This window comes from Triticum aestivum, chromosome 5D, assembly GCF_018294505.1.
Source record: "Triticum aestivum cultivar Chinese Spring chromosome 5D, IWGSC CS RefSeq v2.1, whole genome shotgun sequence".
Classification (NCBI taxonomy): Eukaryota; Viridiplantae; Streptophyta; class Magnoliopsida; order Poales; family Poaceae; genus Triticum; species Triticum aestivum.
In genome coordinates, this window is record NC_057808.1 from 502,824,077 (window position 1) to 502,838,908 (window position 14,832).

A 14,832-nucleotide genomic window follows, 5' to 3' on the forward strand; every position below is an offset into this window, starting at 1 on the left:
GAGTTTTTGCCATAGAAAAGTTGGAATACAGTAGGTATAATACAAAAACAAAATATGAATTGGTTTGACACAACACTTATAGTAGCGGTTTACTTTCTTTCACTAACGGATCTCACGGAGGTTTTGTTGAGTTTTGTGTGATTGAAGTTTTCAAGTTTTGGGTTATCTTACGATGGATGAAAGAAGGATAGAAGAGCCTAAGATTGGGGATGCCCCAGAATCCAAAGATATTTTCCAAGAATGAGCAACCAACTAAGCTTGGGGATGCTCCCCGAGTGGCATCCCCTCTTTCTTCTAACGACCATCGGTATTTTACTCGAGGCTATATTTTTATTCGTCACATAATATGTGTTTTGCTTGGAGCGTCTTATATGATATGAGTCTTTGCTTGTTTTATTTTGTGTTTTAAGTCATCAATCCTTGATGGACACACCTATTTGTGAGAGCCAAAATTATGACATGACTTGTTAGAATTGCTCTCTATGCTTCATTTAAATTTTTTTGAGAATTGGACTTGCTCTAGTGCTTCACTTATATCTTTTGAGCACGGTGTGCTTAGTATTTTTGAAGAAAATGCTCTATTGCTTCACTTAGACTTATTTTAGAGTTAGTTAAATTTTGAAGAAATTCTCTCTTGCTTCACTTAAATTATTTTCAGAGAAAGAAAAATTGTTATGCTCATGATCTTCACTTATATTTGTTTGAGCTTATGAAAAGCAACACATGAAAATTAGTCCCAAAGTGATAGATATCCTAGAAGGATAAAGATAAACAAAGTGTGTCATGAAGATCATTGGACAAAATAAGCTTGATTCTTGGTAATAGTTTTAAGATATGATGATGTGATATGTGAGTTATGTTGATGAGTAATTGTGCTCTAGTAAGAATATGGGTGTTAAGGTTTGTGATTCCCTATGCATGCACGAAAGTCAATAATCATGCAATGAAAATTATATCCTGCTTGTTGTTCATTATTCGGTGTTAATTATGCTTAATGTTTGCTTATGAGATTATTCGTTTCCTGGTCGGTCGCTTCCCAATCTTTTTGCTAGCCTTCATTTTGCACTAAGTATGACCTCTACTTGTGCATCTAAAATCCTTTAAACCAGTTTTGCCACATGAGTCCACTATATCTACCTATATGCGGTATTCTTTTGCCGTTCTAAGCAAATTTGCATGTGCCATCTCCAATTTTCAAAATAAACTTCTCTTTTGTGTGTTTGTTTCGCTCGCGGAGCGGTGTAGGGTGGCTAATATTTTCCATGCTAGATGTGTTATTCTCAAGATGAGTGTTTATTCACTTGTCATTGCACGAGAGTAAGGCAAAGGTATTAGGGATGCCCAGTCCCGAAATGCAAAAATGGATTTACTTTACGTTGTCAAATAATAAATTCCTTGGAAAGTGTTGGTATGGAGGGCAACCGTCGATACGGCTAGCCATGGAAAGTGAAAGTATGGTGGAAAAAGGAATAAACTTTATTTTCTGTTTGGGAACTGCCTATGGCATATCTAGCATGAAAAGTGTTCGGAACTCTGAGTCATTTTCGTTGGTGGGATGGATACACCTCCCAAAAAAATTTATCTCTAAGTTTTTCGCTTTGAGCTCTGGCACCTCTACAAATGCCTACTTCCCTCTATGAAGGGCCTTTCTTTTACTTTATGCAATTTTTATTTTTGAAATTTGAGTCTCCATCTTCTCTTATAAAAGCACCAACTAGGAGGCAATATGATCATACTTAAGTATTGGGTGTAGCTAATATTCGAGTGTGTTTCATGAATGGATCAATGTTTGAGCATGATGGGCTAGGGATAACTTATTTTAGCGTTGATATTTTGAAAGACATGGTTGCTTGTTGATATGCTTGAGTATTTAAATTATTATGTCAAAACTAGACTATTGCTTTGAATCACATAAAAGTCCAAATGTCCATGCTATAAAGAAAAGAATATGATATGACATGATAGACAACACTCCACATCAAAAATTCTGTTTTTATCACTTACCTACTCGAGGACGAGCAGGAGTTAAGCTCGGGGATGCTGATACGTCTCCAACGTATCTATAATTTTTGATTGTTCCATGTTGTTTTATTATCGATCTTGGATGTTTTATAATCATTTCATACTCATTTTATATCATTTTTTGGTACTAACCTATTGACATAGTGCCAAGTGCGAGTTGCTGTTTTTTCCATGTTTTTTACATCATGGAAAATCCTTATCAAACGGAGTCCAAATGCTACGAAACTTTACGGAGATTTTTTATGCACCAGAAGGAAGATATTGGGCCCTGGTTGCACCTGGGGGAGTCCCGAGGAGGGGACAACCCACCAAGGCGCGTCAGGAGCCCAGGCGCGCCCTGGTGGGTTGTGCCCACCTCGGGTGCCCCCCGGACCACCTCTTTGCTCTATAAATACCCCAATATTCCAGAACCCTAGAAGGGTCAACGAAATATACATCCAGCCTCCGTAGACTCCAGAACCACCAGATCCAATCTAGACACCATCTCGGATGGGGTTCACCACCTCCATTAGTGCCTCTCCGATGATGCGTGAGTAGTTCTTTGTAGACCTTCGGGTCCGTAGTTAGTAGCTAGATGGCTTTCTCTCTCTCACTGAATTCTCAATACAATGGTCTCTTGGAGATCCATATGATGTAACTCTTTTTGCGGTGTGTTTGTTGGGATCTGATGAACTTTGAGTTTATGATCAGTCATATCTTTTTATATCCATGAAAGTTATTTGAGTGTCTTTGATCTCTTATATGCATGATCTCTTATAGCCTCGTATTTCTTCTCCAATATTTGGGTTTTGTTTGGCCAACTTAATCTATTTATCTTGCAATGGGAAGATGTGCCCGGTAGTGGGTTCGATCTTACGGTGCTTGATCCTAGTGACAGAAAGGGAGCCGACACGTATGTATCGTTGCTACTAAGGATAAAAAGATGAGATCTATATATACCGAATAGATAAACGGATCTTGTCTATGTCATGTTATCATTCTTATTGCATTACTCCATTTTTCCATGAACTTAATGCACTAGATGCATGCTGGATAGCGGTCGATGTGTGGAGTAATAGTAGTAGATGCAGGCAGGAGTCGGTCTACTAATCTTGGACGTGATGCCTATGTGATGATCATTGCCTGGATATTGTCATAATTATTTGAGGTTGTATCAATTGCGCAACAGTAATTTGTTTACCCACCGTTTGCTATCTTTCTCGAAAGAAGCCACTAGTAAAACCTACGGCCCCCGGATATTCTTTCTCATATATTTGCTTGCGATCTACTTTTCCTTTGCATTTTTATTCAGATCTATTAAACCAAAAATACAAAAATACCTTGCTGCAATTTTTCCTTATTTATTTTATTTGGCGCTCGCTCTATCAATTCACTACAAAATTATCTCACGTCCGTTTGCCCATCTTCAGGCGCCGTACCCCGGAAGGGATTGACAACCCCTTTAACACGTCGGGTTGCGAGGATTTGTTATCGGGGTTGTTTACGTTCTGTTGCTTGGTTCTCCTACTGGTTCGATAACCTTGGTTTCATATCTGAAGGAAATACCTACCGCCGCTGTGCTGCATCATCCCTTCCTCTTTGGGGAAAAAACCAACGTAGCTTCAAGCGACATCAATGACAACTGATACGTCCATTTTGCACCATGTTTTCCTACTGTTATTTATTATTATTTTATGCATGATAATGCTTTTTGGAGTAATTCTAATGCCTTTTCTCTGATAATATGCAAGCTACACACGAAGAGGGAGAATTCCGACAACTGGAAATCTGTACCTGGAAAAGCTACGTCAGGCTACCTATTCTGCACAACTCCAAACAAGCTGAAACTTTACGAAGAATTTTTATGGAATATATGAAGAATATTGGAGCAAATAAGTACCAGAGGGGGCCCACCGGGTGGGCACAACCCACTTGGGCGCGCCAGGGAGCCCAGGCGCGCCGTGGTGGGTTGTGCTCACCCAGGCCCACCACTGGTGCCCATCTTCTCGTATATAGGTCATTTTGACCTAGAAAAAATAAGAAGAGGACTTTCGGGACAGAGCGCCGCCGTCTCGAGGCGGAACTTGGGCAGGAGCACTTTTGCCCTCCGGCGGAGCGATTCCACCGGGGGAACTTCCCTCCCGGAGGGGGAAATCATCATCATCATCACCAACAACTCTCCCATCTTGGGGAGGGCAATCTCCATCAACATCTTCAACAACACCATCTCATCTCAAACCCTATAGTTCATCTCTTGTGTTCAATCTTGTTACCGGAACTATAGATTGGTGCTTGTGGGTGACTAGTAGTGTTGATTACATCTTGTAGTTGATTACTATATGGTTTATTTGGTGGAATATTACATGTTCAGATCCATTATGATAATTAATACCCCGCTGATCTTGAGCATGATTATCATTTGTCAGTAGTTACTTTTGTTCTTGAGGTCACAGGAGAAATCATGTTGTAAGTAATCATGTGAACTTGATGTGTGTTCGATATTTTGATAGTATGTATGTTGTGATTCACTTAGTGGTGTCATGTGAACGTCGACTACATGACACTTCATCATATTTGGGCCTAAGGGAATGCATTGTGGAGTAGTAATTAGACGATGGGTTGCGAGAGTGATAGAAGCTTAAACCCCAGTTAATGTGCTATTCCGTAAGGGACCGATTGGATCCAAAAGTTTAATGCTATGGTTAGAATTTATTCTTAATACTTTTCTCGTAGTTGTGGATGCTTGTGAGAGGGTTAATCATAATTAGGTGGTTTGTTGAAGTGAGAACAACACCTAAGCACCGGTCCACCCACATATCAAATTATCAAAGTAGCGAACACAAATCGAATCAACATGATGAAGGTGACTAGTTGAAATTCCCGTGTACCCTCAAGAACGCTTTGCTTACTATAAGAGACCGTTTTGGCCTGTCCTTTGCCTCAAAAGGATTGGGCTATCTTGCTGCACTTTTGCTACCATTATCATTACTTGCTCGTTACAAAATATCTTGCTATCAAACTACTCTGTTACTTACAATTTCAGCACTTGCAGACATTACCTGGCTGAAAACCACTTGTCATTTCCTTCTGCTCCTCGTTGGGTTCAACACTCTTACTTATCGATAAGAGCTACAATTAATCCCCTATACTTGTGGGTCATCAAGGCTATTTTCCGGCGCCGTTTCCGGGGAGTGAAGCGCCTTTGGTAAGTGAAATTTGGTAAGGAAACATTTATATAGTGTGCGGAAATTTACTGTCACTTGTTACTATGGAAAACAATCCTTTGAAGGGTGCGTTCGGGGTATCTTCACCTCGACCGGAACCACAATTAGCTACCCCTTAACCTACTGCACCTACTAATAATATTGAATATGAAATTCCTTCGGGTATGATAGAACAACTGCTAGCTAATCCTTATGCAAGAGATGGAACCGAACATCCTGATATGCACTTGATATATGTGGAACAAATTTGTGGATTGTTTAAGCTTGCAGGTTTACCCGAAGATGATGTTAAGAAGAAATTTTTCCCTTTAATTATATTTGAAGGGAAAAGCATGGTCATGGTATAGGCTATGCGATGATATTGGATCTTGGAATTGGAATCGATTGAAATTGGAGTTCCACCAAAAAAATATGCCATGCATCTAGTTCATCGTGATCAAAATTACATATATAATTTTTTGCCTCGTGAAGGAGAAAGTATCACTCTAGCTTGGGGGAGGCAGAAGTCAATGTTGTATTCATGCCCCAATCATGAGCTCTCAAGAGAAATTATTATGCAGAATAGTTATGCTCGGCTTTCTCATAATGATCGATCCATGCTTGATACTTCTTGTGCTGGTTCTTTTATGAAGAAGACTACTGAATTTCGGTGGGATCTTTTGGAAAGAATTAAACGCAACTCTGAAGATTAGGAACTAGACGAAGGTAAAGAGTCAGGTATAAAGCTTAAGTATGATTGTGTTAAATCTTTTATGAATACCGATGCTTTTCAAAAGTTTAGCACTAGATATGGACTTGAATCTGAGATAGTAGCCTCCTTTTGTGAATCATTTACTACTCACGTTGATCTCCCTAAAGAGAAGTGGTTTAAATATCACCCACCTATTAAAGAAGAAATTAAAGAACCGGTACTAGCTAAAGAAGAAACTATACTTTATAATGTTGATCGAGTTGTTCCTACTGCTTATATTGAGAAACCACCTTTCCCTATTAGGATAAAAGAACATGCTAAAGTTTCAACTATGGTCAATAAAAGTTATATTAGAATACCTAAACCCGATGAACAAATTAAACTACAACCTAGTGTTGCTATGGTTAAGGATCTCTTGGAAGAAAATGTAGATGGGCATGTTATTTACTTCTGTGAAGAAGTTGCTAGAATTGCCAAACCTGATAAAAAGAATAAACATAGACCTGTTGTTGGCATGCCCGTTGTCTCAGTTAAAATAGGATACCACTGTTATCATGGTTTATGTGGCATAGGTGCTAGCGTGAGTGCTATTCCTTATTCCTTATATCAAGAAATTATGAATGACATAGCTCCCGCAGAGATAGAAGACATATATGTTTCTATTAAACTTGCTAATAGAGATACCATTTCGCCAATTGGGATTGTTAGAGTTGTTGAAGTCTTGTGTGGGAAAATAAAATACCCTACTGATTTTCTTGTTTTGGTTCCCCACAAGATGACTTTTGTCCCATTATCTTTGGTAGACCTTTCTTGAACACCGTTAATGCTAAAATAGACTGTGAGAAACAAACTGTGGGTGTTAGTTTTGGTGATGAGTCTCATGAGTTTAATTTTTCCAAGGTTAGTAGAAAGCTTCATGAAAAAGAATTGCCTAGTAAGGTTGAAATAATTGGTCTTGCTTCTATTGCTGCGCCTCCTACTGATCCACTAGAACAATATTTGCTAGACCATGAAAATGATCTACATATGCATGAAAGAAATGAAATAGATAAGATTTTCTTTGAATAACGTCCTCTGCTTAAACACAATTTGCCTATTGAAACTCTAGGCGGTCCTCCTCCACCTAAAGGTGATCCTGTGTTTGAATTAAAACAATTGCCAGACACTTTGAAATATGCTTATCTTGATGAAAAGAAGATATATCCTGTTATTATTAGTGCTAACCTTTCAAAACATGAAGAAGAAATATTATTGAAAGTTCTAAGGAAGCACCGAGCTGCTATTGGATATACTCTTGATGATTTAAAGGGCATTAGTCCCACTCTATGTCAGCACAAGATTAATATAGAACCTGATGCTAAACCCGTTGTTGATCACCAACATCGGTTAAATCCGAAGATGAAAGAAGTGGTAAGAACGGAAATATTAAAACTTCTGGAAGCAGGTATAATCTATCCTATAGCTGATAGTAGATGGGTAAGTCCTGTTCATTGTGTTCCTAAGAAAGGAGGTATTACTGTTGTTCCAAATGATAAGAATAAACTTATTCCACAAAGAACTGTTATATGCTATAGAATGGTAATTGATTTTAGAAAATTAAACAAAGCAACTAGAAAAGATCATTACCCTCTGCCTTTTGTTGATCAAATGCTAGAAAGATTATCTAAGCACACACAATTTTGCATCCTTGATGGATATTCTGCTTTTTCACAAATACCTGTTTCTCAACCTAATCAAGAAAAGATCACTTTCACTTGTCCCTTTGGAACTTATGCTTATAGACGTATGCCTTTTGGTTTATGCAATGCACCTGCTACCTTTCAAACATGTATGACTGCTATATTCTCTGACTTTTGTGATAAGATTGTTGAGGTTTTCATGGATGACTTCTCGGTTTATGGGAAGTCGTTTGATGATTGTTTAAGCAATCTTGATCGAGTTTTGCAGAGATGTGAACAAATAAATCTTGTCTTGAATTGGGAGAAGTGCCACTTAACGGTTAACGAAGGTATTGTCTTCAGTCATAGAATTTATGAACGAGGTATTGAAGTGGACAAAGCTAAGGCTGATGCAATTGAGAAAATGACATGTCCTAAAGATATCAAAGGTATTTGTAGTTTCTTAGATCATGCCGATTTCTATAGGAGATTTATCAAAGACTTTTCTAAAATTTCTAGGACTTTTACAAACCTTTTGCAAAAGGATGTTCCTTTTGTTTTTTATGATGATTGTTTAGAAGCCTTCGAAACACTCAAGAAAGCCTTAATTTCTGCACCTATTGTTCAACCACTTGATTGGAACTTGCCTTTTGAAATTATGTGTGATGCTAGTGATTATGTTGTTGGTGTTGTTCTAGGACAAAGAGTTGATAAGAAACTGAATGTTATCCATTATGCTAGTAAAACTCTAGACAATGCACAACGGAATTATGCTACTACTGGAAAAGAATTCCTAGCACTGGTTTTTGCTTGTGATAAATTTAGATCTTACATTGTTGATTCAAAAGTAATTGTTCACACCGACCATGCTGCTATTAAATATCTTATGGAAAAGAAAGATGCTAAACCTAGACTTATTCGATGGGTTCTCCTGCTACAAGAATTTGATTTACATATTGCTGATAGGAAAGGAGCTGAGAACCCCGTAGCTGATAACTTTTCTAGGCTTGAAAATGTGCTTGATGACCCACTACCTATTGATGATAGTTTTCCTGATGAGCAGTTAGCTGCAATAAATGTTGCTCATAATACTCCTTGGTATGCTGACTATGCTAATTACATTGTTGCTAAATATTTACCACCTAGCTTTACATACCAAGAAAAGAAAAAATTCTTCTATGATTTAAGACATTACTTTTGGGATGAACCACATCTTTATAAAGAAGGAGTAGATGGTATTATTAGACGTTGTGTACCAGAGCATGAACAGGGACAAATACTACGGAAATGTCACTCCGAAGCTTATGGAGGGCATCATGCTGGAGACAGAACTTCTCACAAGGTATTGCAATCTGGATTTTATTGGCCTAATCTCTTCAAGGATGCCCGTAAGTTCATCTTATCTTGTGATGAATGCCAAAGAATAGGTAATATCGGTAAGCATCAAGAAATTCCTATGAATTATTCACTTGCTATTGAACCATTTGATATTTGGGGATTTGATTACATGGGACCTTTTCCTTCCTCTAATGGGTATACACATATTTTGCTTGCTGTTGATTATGATACTAAGTGGGTAGAAGCTATTCCAACCAGTAGTGCTGATCACAACACCTCTATTAAAATGCTTAAGTAAGTTGTTTTCCCAAGGTTTGGAGTCCCTGGATATTTAATGACTGATGGTGGTTCACACTTTATTCATGGTGCTTTCCATAAAATGCTTGCCAAGTGTGATGTTAACCATAGAATTGCATCACCTTATCATCCTCAGTCTAGTGGTCAAGTTGAACTTAGCAATAGATAAATAAAATTAATTTTGCAAAAGGCTGTCAATAGGTCCCGGAAGAATTGGTCTAAGAAATTGGATTATGCACTTTGGGCATATAGAACAGCATATAAAAATCATATGGGTATGTCTCCTTATAAAATGGTTTATGGAAAAGCTTGTCATTTGCCTCTTGAGTTAGAACATAAAGCATATTGGGTGATCAAAGACCTCAACTATGATTTCAAACTTGCCGGTGAAAAGAGGTTATTTGATATTAGCTCTTTAGATGAATCGAGAACCCAAGCTTATGAAAATGCCAAGTTATTTAAAGAAGAAGTTAAAAGATGGCATGATAAAAGAATTCAAAAGCATGAGTTTAAAGTTGGAGAATATGTTCTTTTATACAACTCTCATTTTAGATTCTTTGCAGGAAAGCTCCTCTCAAAATGGGAAGGACCCTATGTTATCGAGGAGGTTTATCGGTCTGGAGCAATCAAAATAAATAATGCCGAAGGTACCAACCCGAAGGTTGTTAATGGGCAACGAATAAAACATTATATCTCAGGTACGGCCATTAATGTTGAAATTAATATTATCCAAACTTTGACACCGGAAGAACACATAAAAGAATCCTTCCAGACCACTCCAGAAGCGTGAAAATAAGGAGGTACGTGATACGGTAAGTAAACGGACTGTGAAAAATCCGCGAAATTTTTTTCTGTGAGTTTTGGAAATATTTAGAAAATTAGGAAAATAAGAAACTTCCAGGAAGCGTACCCTGGTGGGCACAAGACACGAGGGCGCGCCTGGCAAGGCGCGCCCAGGTGGGTTGTGCCCACCTTAGGTATCTTCTGGACTTCGTTTTTCTACAGTTTGCTTGTCTCCCAAGATAAAAAAATCTTTATATACCCCCAAACTTATTGATCACCGTATCGCGGAGAAATCTTTTGTTTTCTTTTCCTTGTTGTTTTCTGACAGATTCAGCTAGACCAACATAGTAACGCCCAGATAATTAAGCGACAATAAAACTCTGCTAATGATGCCACGTAAACTCCATTACTGTTGCTAATCTTTCGTTAGTTCAAAACCGATTCAAAAATCAATTCAAAATATGGAAAACAACAAAAGTTTTCAAACCTTGAAACAAAAATGTTCGGTGGGTGCCAAATATTGCATTGGTAATTATTGTGGAGAAAACAATTTTTTTAGGAAGTGCCTAAATATTTTAAAATGAAATAAAAGAGAAAAGAAAATAAATAAAAAAGTGAAAATAAAACAAAAGGAAAAGTAACCCCCTGGACCAGACGGCCCAGCTCACAGCCAGGCCGGCCCACCTGGCCCATCCGGCCGACCCAGCCCGTTCCCCCGGTCGCTCTCTCCCCTTCCGTGTTCCCCCGACCAGGGTCGGAACAGTGGCGCGTCCCCGCCCGACCGCCTCGCCGGCACCGACGCCGGGAGGGGATAAGGCCACCACACCCCCGCCTCCTCGATCCCATCTCCCACTCGCCTCCGCTCTCCCTCTCGGTCCCTGCGCCTCCCTCTCCCCTCAGATCCACCTCGCTGCCTCTCCTTCCCCTTTGCATCCGAGCGCCACCGCCGCCATGGCTCCGGCCTAGCCACGGCCACCGTGCCCACCTCGCGGCCCCACTGTGTCTCCAAGGGCCGCCGTCATCCGCTGCTTCGACTAGTGCACCCCGTTGGAGTCCGGAGCCACCGCAACGCCCACGACGTCGCCGTCTTCCTCCTCTGCTCCGATGAGCTTCGCCGCCGCTCTTCACCAACTCCGGCGACGCCCCTGCTGCTACTAAACCCCCAAGGGCCACCGTGTGTGCCACTCGGTAAGCCCCCACTGCCTCCTCTCTCTCGCGCGCGCCCTAGCTAGCTGTCGCCGTAGCACCCGAACTCAGCGCCGCGGAACTTGTCGCCGACGAGTCTCCGGTAACCAAATGGTCACGGGCCAGTGCCGGTTCCACTCACCGCGCGCCGTAGACCCTTCCCAGCATCTCCGTTTGTTCGCTAGCTCGCCGTAGCTCCGATCTTCTCAAGCTCCCGTACGCGTCGCCGCCCGCGCTCGTCGCCGGCAGCCGTCCGGTGACCCTTTGGTCCCGGGCTCGTGACGTTGTGCTCGCGCGCACACATAGGCCTCGCCCTGCCCTTCCGTTTGCCCAATAGCGCGCCGCATCGCCGTTGCCGTTGCTCGCCCGAAACACCCCACCGCCGGCGACGTCGTACTGCTCGTCTCCGGCCACCGCAGCCCGCGAGACCACCACCAACCGATGCATCGTCATCTTGCCGATCTAACGCGCCCGGCCGCGATCAAAATGGTGCCCTGTGGGCGATTTCCGACGATGCCCGAGGACACGCCGCCGCGAACGAGCTCACCCGCGTGATTCCGACGAGTCGCTGGCCGTCGCTGAGCCGGCCTGATGCATGGGCCCTCTTGTGTCGCTGACGGGTGGGCCCCGTTGAATCATCGACTCGGTCAGCGCTGACGTGGCTCCCCTGTGTCTATCACATGCGGACCCCACGCCATAAACAAATAAAAATAAATAGATAAATTGCTAATTAATTAAATTAATTAATTAAAATCTTAATCTCTCACTGACTACTGGGCCCCACCCGCTAATTAACCCATTTAGTTAGTCTAAACCCCCTTGTTAGTGCCCTGACAATGACATGTGGGTCCCACTGGACCCACCTGTCTAGTTTGACTGATCAACCGACCAGTTGACCTGTTGACATCACCCTGATGTCATGCTTACGTCATCATTTACTATTCTGGATAATTCGAATTTAAATAAATAATTAAAATCAGAAAATGATTAAAACTTTAGAAAATCATATAAAATAATCCGTAACTCGGATGAAAATACTTTGTACATGAAAGTTGCTCAGAACAACGAGACGAATCTGGATACGCAGCCCGTTCGTCTGCCACACATCCCTAACATATCGAACACGCAACTTTCTCCCTCCGGTTCATCTGTCCAGAAACGTGAAACACCGGGAATACTTTCCCGGATGTTTCCCCCCTTCGCCGGTATCACCTACTACCGCGATTGGGCACCACTAGCAACGCTCATTGTCATGTCATGCATCGTCATGCATATGTTTGCTTTTATATTTATTGCTTCTTTGCCCTCTTCTCTCGCTAGACACCGAGACCGACGCCGCTGCTACCCAATACGACTACGGTGTTGACGACCCCTCCTTCTCGGCTGAGCTTCCAGGCAAGCCCCCCTTGATCACCAGATATCGCCTATTCTACTCTCTACTACTTGCATTAGAGTAGTGTAGCATGTTACTGTTTTCCGTTAATCCTATCCTGATGCATAGCCTATCCTTGCTACTACTGTTGTTACCTTTACCTGCAATCCTACATGCTTAGTATAGGATGCTAGTATTCCATCTATGGCCCTACATTCTTGTCCGTCTGCCATGCTATACTATTGGGCCGTGATCACTCGGGAGGTGATCACGGGTATATACTTATATACATAATATATGATACCTGTGGTGACTAAAGTCGGGTCGGCTCGTAAGAGTACCCGTGAGTGATTCACGGATTGGGACCGAAAGGACGTTTGTCCCGACGGCCCTTTGAGTGATCCTTTGTGGCGGAGCGGCAGGGCAGGTTGAGACCACCTAGGTGAGAGGTGGGCATGGCCCTGGTCGGCGTTCGCGGTTACTTCAAAATAACATGCTTAGCGAGATCTTGGTATTTGATCTGAGTCTGGCCACTGGCCTATACGCACTAACCAACTACGCGGGAACAGTTAAGGGCACTCGACGTCGTGGTATCAGCCGAAGCCTTCGTGACGTCAGCGACTGAGCGGCGCGCGCCGGATTGGACTGGAACGCCTGCTCTTGTATTAGGGAGGCTAGGTCTGCTTCCGGCCACGTATGCAACGTGCAGGTGTGCAATGGGCGATGGGCCCAGACCCCTGCGCGCATAGGATTTAGACCGGCGTGCTGACCTCTCTGTTGTGCCTAGGTGGGGCTGCGACGTGTTGATCTTCCGCGGCCGGGCATGACCAGGAAAAGTGTGTCCGGCCAAATGGAATCGAGCGTGTTGGGTAATGTGGTGCACCCCTGCAGGGAAGTTTATCTATTCGAGTAGCCGTGTCCCTCGGTAAAAGGACGACCCGGAGTTGTACCTTGACCTTATGACAACTAGAACCGGATACTTAATAAAACACACCACTACAAAAAAAGACACATCCGTGACATTTTGGGCCGAACGAAAAAAAATTCTGTCATACATATGACACTTCTATGACGATAATTGTGACAAAACCCGGTATCATCATAGATGTGGTGGGCTCCTACTTCTATGACAAAAAATCATGACAGAAAATGGGCTTTTTGTCCTGGGCGGGCCGGAGACGCGGCTGCATGACATTCTTTGGGCCGTCCATGACGGAAAAAACCATGGTAGAAGCAAGGGGAGGAAAATTTCGGGGAGTTCCCGGTAACGGTGGGAGGTCGGGGGCCGAGCGATGCGTGTTTCTCTCGTACACGTACGCGCGTGTGTGCGAGGCGTTGGCTCTAACTGAACCCGAGTGAGGCGTTGGGCTCTAACTGAACCCGAGCGATTGCACTGCAGGCTACGCGTTACTGAACCCGAGCGATCGATCGATGGCTGTTAACTAAACCCGATCAAGCGATTCCTTCGCTACTGCTGCTAACTGAAGCCGATCGATTGGATGAACAGTGAGCGTTGCGGGGGGATGGATGAACAGTGAGTGGTGGCGTTGCCTCTGGATGAACAGGACCCTGTGGTTAGGTGGAGGGCTGGATGAACAGTAGACGGTGGAGGGGTGCCCGTGGAGGGGTGGTTGAACAGGACCCCGTGGTGTGGAGGGCTGGATGAACAGTAGACGGTGGAGGGGTGCCCCTGGAGGGGTGGTTGAATAGTAGCCGGTGGAGTAGCGCGCGGTGGAGGCTGGATGAACAGGAGCCCGTGGAGGCTGGAGGAGGTCGACGGAAGCCCGTGGAGGCTGGAGGAGGTCCACAGTGGAGATGAACAGTATCCCATGGAGTCCCGTTTTGCGGTACGCCACACCCCTCCCGATGAACAGGACCCCCGTTTCGACCGTAGGAGGTCCGTTTCGTCCGTTTTGCGGTACGCCACACCCCTCCCGATCAACAGGACCCCCGTTTCGACCGTAGGAGGTTTGTTTCATCCGTTTTGCGGTATGCCACACCCCTCCCGATGAACAGGACCCCCGTTTCGACCGTAGGAGGTCCGTTTTGTCCGTTTTGCGGTACGCCACACCCCTCCCGATCAACAGGACCCCCGTTTCGACCGAAGGATGTCTGTTTCCTCCGTTTTGCGGTACGCCACACCCCTCCCATTCTGCGGTACGCCAGGCCTCGTTTCCATCGCCTGTTCCGTCCAAGCCCTCCCAATGAACACGACCACGCATTCCGTTCCGACCCAGCCGGTTGGCTCCCACGCGTTCCGTTGCCTCCCGATGAACATGACGC